Raw genomic sequence first — 7764 nt, 5'->3', positions numbered from 1 at the left:
AGCAGTCGGGATGAGAAACAAAACAAAAACAAGAACAACAACAAAAAAATGTGTGTGTAACAAAAACAACAACAGCAGCAGCAGCAGCGGCAGCAGCATGAATAACGGTACAAACGGTTGGCAAATGAGCGACGCTTGTGCGAGCGAGAAGCAGTTACAGTTATTTATTAAATCCCTTTACGCATTTTCATAATAATTTCACAAAATATTTTAAGCGAGAGGACGAACGGCGAAGGACGAGCTGAGGAACGAGGCTGCGATGCGACGCCTGCCATCGGGTGATTCATGTCAGAGCCCCCCCATCCCCCTTAACCATACTGTTTGTGTCTGTGTGTGCGTGTGTGTGTGTGTGTGTTTGATTAAACATTTACGAGTATGCAAGGAACAACGCGCAGAGCAACAACAAAAACAACAACAGCGAACAGCACTCATCATAAACAGGACAAACGAGCGTGAATTTAATCCCTTTTGGCACAAAAATCATAATTTCTCGCGAAACTCGAAAACGGGCGGCAAAGCGAAACACAAACGAAACACGCAGAAAAATACTAGTACATAAAATAGAGAAAGAAAATTGAAATACATATTTTTGGCTTGTGGCTAGGCTGACTCGATCTGTGTCCTGTAATATGAAGCACATAAAAGATATGCACATAAAACAGCGATTATCCCTATCAATCTTTATTATTATTTATATTTGATTATAAATGTATAATAATCAATAACTTAATTTATATAAAGTTTTTACTTTAAAGTTAAATTTTTGAGTTTTCTTTTTAGTTAAATTGAATTGAATTTGTAATTTTTGTATTTTTCTGTATCGACTAATATTAGTCGGCATTAAGTAAATAACTATCGAATATTGCTCATCTATCGAATCCATTACTGTCAAAATCAAGTATTCAATTAATTTCTTGAAGCCATAAAGATCTTTTTTAACCATAATCTGTAAGTATTTTGGATCAGTTGCTGAATTATTATTTGTGAGCCATTTCCGCGACATTCGAATTGTGGTTAGCGAGTGGACACATCGAAACGAGTGTAGTGCAAAGAAAAAATGAGAGACGAAAGCACAGAAGGTGGAGTGAAAATGAAAATGACAGCACGAAAAATAATTCTAATCTCCTCATGAATATTCCCTTTGCATTTTCATTTTGCAAAGAGCGCCCGGCCAGCGTAAAGCATCAACAAAAAGGACAACAGACTCGAACTGTAGAGTTTGAGAACTGGGTAGAGTGAGGGGGTTGAAGGGATGGAGGGAGGGATGTGGGGCGGGGATTGGGTGAGGTATACTAAAGCGTAAGCTAAAGAAATATACGACGGCGTCATGGAGGCAGGCAGTCGGCCCATTCGGCTAAGTACTACAATGGCGCGAGCTTTGGCAAATGGCAAATGGCTAAAACGGAGGCAGCCCCCCATTTTGTTATTTTATTTTATTTGCGCCCGACACTTCGTCCTTGCCGGCAGCTTCCGATGCTGGTCACTGATGGGCACTAGTCGTTCAAGTGCCGCAACTTTGCCAGGCATCTTCATCCTCATTCTCATCCTCGTCGACGTCGTCGTCATCAACGTTGTTCGCTTTACCATTTCCATCGCCGTCGAAATTATAAACTTGGCTGCTAAAGAAGGTTAAGTGATAAATTAACGCCGCTACCCGCTTGGCCCCGTTGGCCAGCATTTGAATTGGAATCGGGCTCTGGGCGGAACGTAAGCGGGACAAAATGTGAATGCTTTATGCACGACTGGACCTTTTAGTTTATTGTTATTTTAAAGGAGCACCAAAGGCGCTCGTTTTGTCCAAAATGCTGCAACAGAATCCAGTAATTACTAAATGCGAACAATGAATGGCAGCTCTGCCTATACAACTTGATATTTCCAGTGCTCTCAACTTGTGAATGGACATTAAAAAAGCGATAATCGCACATTTCTTTATTGTGTCTATCGAGCATTATTCATGATTAAACGAGTCTTTTTCGAGTTACCGTTCAACGAACTAGTAACACATTCAATACAAAGGTTCTTCAATTTTCTATATTAATTAATGTGGAAATACTACTACTATTTTTGAAATTATTTATTGTTAAAATTCCGAGGCAACTTTTAGGTTAGATTTCAAATCACATTCAAATGGAAAATTGTTTTACTTCACAATATTTTTATACAAAAATTGTGTTAAATCCAAGATTAACATACTCCTAATGGGGCCAACTTCTTGCTTAATCATCTCGGCAAGCATTAAGTATTTCCTCCGGCATTATTAGACAATCTTCAGTCATGTTGCCAATAGACAAGACCATACAATTTCTGCAATGCCTTCAACATCATCATATGCTACTGCGAATATGAACACGAATGCGGCAATGGGAATGGGCCCAGCCAAGGATGCGCCAGCGTGTTTGCCTAATCTGATGATTTATAGAAATTTTGGGTCGCCATATAGTCGCATTAATTACGCCTCATAATAAGTGATTTATGCGAGCTCAGCTCTGCTCAGCTCTCGGGAGCGCCGCACTGGGTTTCAGTCTCATTGCAGGCAGACTCATGAGTTCGCTTCAGTCTCGCTCATGCAGAGCACATCCTGCGCCTTGATAACAACTGATTGCTGCGCCTGCGGCCAGAAAATCACATTAACACAAATGCCATAATTATGCTTTTTATGATGGCATCCAGTCAGTGTCAGTTTCAGTTTCACAACCAGAGAGTCGGCAGTCAGCAGACATGCGCCTGATAATGTCACATATATTTCGTGTATATACCCTTACACAGGGTATTTTAATTATGTGGCAATGTTTATAGCGCCTACGACCAGTTTTTTCAACTCACTTCAATCCAAGATTATTCGACAATGTTTCGCTTAATCTATTTATCTTCTATATATATTAGTCAAACATTTTCCTTATATGAAATACTTTGTTTTATATTTCTGGTTATTGATTGGTTGGAGTGTGATATATATATGATAGATGAACTTCATCTGCCTGCAAGGGTATTTAATCTTTGGCCGATTATTATGCCTTTTTTATTGCTTACGAAAGGAAGCGTTGCCTGAGTCATGCCATCTGCAACTTGCCTTATCAGCACACACTCGACACACACACAATAGCGTCGGGGTGTGTTCCTTAAATGTGTTAAATTTTACGCACTTTTAATTCCATTTTTATAGTGTATGCGGCGTCAATCACATATATTTATAGTCGCCTTAAAATGCCAACTTGACTGATTTATTAGCCATGCTGCCAGCCTTCATATTCCCGCCAATGTTTGTGGTCCTGATTTATGCCAGATTGACAACTGTGTACCATGCAACAATGCAGCAAATGTCAGGCTGACAACTGCCCCTTCTCAATGTTTGTTTTTGTATACGGGATATAAAAATGTTGAGGATTGCAATTAATGCGAAGGTGGTTCGATAATTATCAATGTTTTGAATGAATGATAATAAATAAAAAGATTTATATACAACTTAAAAGTTGATTCTAAAAAAATCTATTTGCATCGGCCGGGAATCGAACCCGGGCCGCCCGCGTGGCAGGCGAGCATTCTACCACTGAACCACCGATGCTCTTGTGAAAGCCTGATCAAAACTTACAAGCTTAAGCTTTTGGATTTAAAAAAACAAAAGTCATTATAAGCCAAGCAACAATAGATTAAACTTGACTATTCAAAAAGTTGTCTGATTGTTGATTGAGCAGGGAAATTTATAAAAACTAGTTATGTGTGAAAAAATACTAAAAGAAATCAAGTAATAAAACATCTATTAAAACTATTTATCTATAACAAAAAATAATAAAAAGATAATCAAGTTGCATCGGCCGGGAATCGAACCCGGGCCGCCCGCGTGGCAGGCGAGCATTCTACCACTGAACCACCGATGCTTGTGTGGGGAGGCTGCCAAAATATTGTGTCTTTAAGCTTGAACATCTAATCTCTGTGCGCATTCAAGCACAACAGACTTACATACTTATATTCAAAAATGCCAATTAATTAAGATTTCATTTTAATACATTATCATTCAACTGATAATATGTATATTTGATAAGAAAGTTAAAGAAAGAAAGAAATAGTTGCAATGATTATTTTAATACACACAGTTGATAGGAAAGTTTAAGAAAGAAATAGTTAAAATGCTTATTTTGATGGCACACATTCAATAAAATAGTATTAATATTTATAAGTTGAGCAAAATCAATACTGCAGCGAAAATAAATAGTTATTGAGATTGGTTCAGTTCTGTCTTAGTAGTTGTACATTTAATCAAAACTGCAAACAATCAATTTAAAAGAAGTAATATTAATTCAGTTTTTACTTAGTTAATAGTTAATAAAATTTATACATTCAATTAAAACTGTTTATTATTTTGAGTGTGTAAATAATCCGATTGAAAGAACAGCAAAAAGTAAATAAACCCATTACTGGAGTAATCGTTTTATTTACACTTAGTCCCAGAGACGATTATTTTTATGATTAGTTTGATGTGTGCGATTGTAACGTGGGTTGGTTGGAGGTGATAAATCCGCGTTAAGTGCATACTTAAAGACCACCACGCACCTCGGCGATTGTCAGGAGTCCGGACTCCGTAGTCTCTTTACTACGTTGCAGGCGCTTCCGTTTTTTTTGGACGCATGCGCGACGCGTGGGATCCTCGATCGTAAATATCACAAATTGAATGGTTGGCTGGGAATGGGGCTTGGTTCGCTTTGTTTTAAGTCGTCGGCAAAGTGTGCGCCGCATAAGCATCAATTGCCGAGTGCCATAAATTTTTATTAGCCCCATCGTGGGCGTTAATTTCGATGTACTTGTATGTAAATATACATGCACATCCATATATAGTTTCGATTTTGGGCAAAAGTCAAATGATAAGGGTAGAGCATGTTTGATGTGATTTCACGCCTCTGCGCCTCGGCAGAATCAAGACTTAAGTTAAAGGTCACATCGAAAAGTTCTAATTAAATAAACACTGTAAACAAATGCCGCATTGATGCTTAGGTTCTCTTGTCTTAGTTTTAACGAGCCTTTTTAAAGACCCATAAAGTTACGGATTTTACGACCACTGCCATTATTTGACAGTAAACAAGCAACAACAACAACGCAACACCGGGTGACCAGGCGTGACAGATTTGTTGTTTGTCCATCCAGGTTGCAGTTGCACCTTGTTGTTGGCCCGACTTGTCAGCTGTCACAATTGCTGATGGCCATAAAGAGGCAAGAGACGAGCGACGAGAGACGAGCGAGGCGAGTTAGCATCCAATACCAAAGTGGAGGTCGTCATCAAAGTGGCTTTTATTGTTCTTTAATTGTTGAACTGTGTTCCTTCATACGCGGCCATAAAACTTAATTTTATGTGAGCGCATAAAGCGAGCCATTGCCATTGTGGCATTGCCAATGGGCGCTGAGGTGCTTGCCGACACTGGGGGGACACTCTGCGGATGGGAGGGTTTGGGGCAACCGTTGCAACCATTTCGAATAGACGAAATGACCCGCTGTTTTTAGTGTGAAAATCACTTAAGCGCGTTTACCGTATTTACGACTCTAATGACAATAGAATCGTTTCCGTTTTACGATATGTCGCTATGCAGAGTACCGTTTAAATGATTTAAGACCATTTGAAATATGTTTCATCTATACCCATAGATTAATAGGGTGTTCCCCCGTGGCTCATTCATTCAGCATTCATCATATAAATGTTTTCGGTGATTACTGTACTAAAAAAAAAAAGAAGAAAGTTGTATTTAACAAGAAGGCACATAATTGTCTGCAATTAATTTATTTTATTGTACTTTGCTTAAGGTAAAAATATTTACTTTGCCAATTTGCCTGTATTTGTTGTGTTCAGTCGCCAATATTTATCTGAAGAACTTCATTGTGCCTTCCCACGGCATCGTGCACTAATCGAATTGAGTGTTTTTTCTTACCCCGCTAGAGCATATCTCACTCACTTTGACTGCCGACACAAATTTGCATTTATTGGAAAATTAAATAGATTTCCGCTTGTCTCCTAAATATTTAACGGATGAGCCCAGCAAACAGCAAATGGCACAAGAATATACAAAAAAAAAGAACAAAAAAAACGAAAAAGGAAAACAGGAAAAATCTCATATCATATTTACGGCCAATAATCGGCCAGAGAGGCCAGAGAGAATGCAATCAGAACACTAAATCTGATGTACGCAGCTAATTGCGCATAGATTACCAGATGCATGAGCGATATTAAACGCCGCCCAATGCCAAATCCGGTGCCAATTCCCAATGTACGTTGTCCGTTGCCCGATTGGCCTGTTTCCCGTTTCCCCGTCGTAGTCCGTGGTCCGTGAAAATGAAACGAACGACAGCTCAATGAGAAATTGCGACAGAGACAACTCTATTTGGCGGTAAGCTGAATAGCTTGGCGGATACTTGGTGGCTTGGATGGGTTGAATGGCTCGATTGGCCGATCGCTGGCTGGCTGTGGACCGTTTGCTTATTTATTTCGAATTGACCCATTTGGTAATATTCATAATTTAGGTGCGCACGAAAGCCGCCGCAACAGCGCCAACAACAACAACAGCAACAACACCATCAACAACAACAACAACAACAATAACAACGATAACAACAACGACGTCGTCGCTGCGAAAGAGGCGCATAAATTCTCGCGCCCCACACTGCTGCAGTTGGTTGGCGAGCTTGGGAGATCAGGATCAGTTTGGTGCGGCCGCCATTTGACTTTATTTGCGATCGCAGCGCTGTCATAAGTTGCCGCCAAATTGTTGCATTGTACCTGCTGCGTGCGCGGCACTGAAGCTGATGCTGATGCGGATGCCAAACCAAACCAAACCAACCAACTCCCAGTCCAGTTGCCAGTTCCCAGTTCATTCCCGGCCCAACTCGGCTAGCTTGTAACTCAGAAATCATTAAAAGTGCGAGATACTTTATGAATTCGTCGTGGGCCGCAGCAAAAAGCAGTCAGTGGGACAGACGAGGATGGCGCGCCTGGCGTGAAATATGCACATAAAAAGCGCGTATCACCCCCCCCCCCCCCTCCCCTGGCAAATGCAAATCTAGCCCTTTCCCCCCATCCTCACTTCCCTTTACGAATGCCTGCTGAATTATTGTTAACGATTTGCAGTTAATTCAGTCCATAACTTTTCAGTTCGATTTCATGGCTTGGCTCTTATTGACTTTATTTTGAATGCTAATGGCTCGATCAGTCCATCACAGACATATTGCAAGCATTGATCGCTTCAGCTGAGAATTAATTCTCTGATTTGTCAACTCTTTTCTTCTTTTTTGTATTCCTTTTACAATTATGCGAAATGATTTGCTTGTGGTAGATTCTGTCATTGATATATTTTGCTCTACTCGGTGATTGCTGAAAATGTTTATTTAAAAATAAGTCAGTCACATATTTTATTTACAATTAATTAAACTGTTTGCACATGAAATAAATAATAATTCGAAAATAATACAAAGTAGATTATAATAGATAAAAATTGAAATTTACTTCTGAAAGTCCTAGCTAAAAGGCTTCCCTTTTTAAAAGGAAAGTTCTTCCGTTTTCGGAACGGAAACACAAATTGGAGCATGTCTGCTTAAAAATATATAGTATTGATAATCTGAATACCTGTCGATTGAAAGAGAAGTTGAGCATCTGCTTTCGGTTGATCGTTTTGACACTCAAAATTATTGACATCATTATGAAATGAATGCAATCGATTTGCATATTTTCTTTTACGACTTGATGTAATTTACCATGCAGAATTTATTATTATTTCATTTCTTGATTTC

The 7764-nt window shown here is 39.3% G+C and overlaps 2 non-coding genes across 2 annotated transcripts; both read right to left on the bottom strand.

Annotated features, from left to right (window-relative positions):
- Window positions 1-3491: 3491 nt before the first annotated feature.
- Window positions 3492-3562, bottom strand: Trnag-gcc. The gene has a single exon. It is a non-coding gene; the product is annotated as a tRNA-Gly (tRNA).
- Window positions 3563-3804: 242 nt separating this feature from the next.
- Trnag-gcc lies at window positions 3805-3875 on the bottom strand. Its single transcript has one exon. It is a non-coding gene; the product is annotated as a tRNA-Gly (tRNA).
- Between the last annotated feature and the right edge of the window lie 3889 nt (window positions 3876-7764).

This window comes from Drosophila grimshawi, unplaced genomic scaffold, assembly GCF_018153295.1.
Source record: "Drosophila grimshawi isolate 15287-2541.00 unplaced genomic scaffold, ASM1815329v1 contig_1377, whole genome shotgun sequence".
Taxonomy (NCBI): Eukaryota; Metazoa; Arthropoda; class Insecta; order Diptera; family Drosophilidae; genus Drosophila; species Drosophila grimshawi.
The sequence above is the reverse complement of the archived record's forward strand: the minus strand, read 5'-3'. Positions and strand labels throughout refer to the sequence as shown.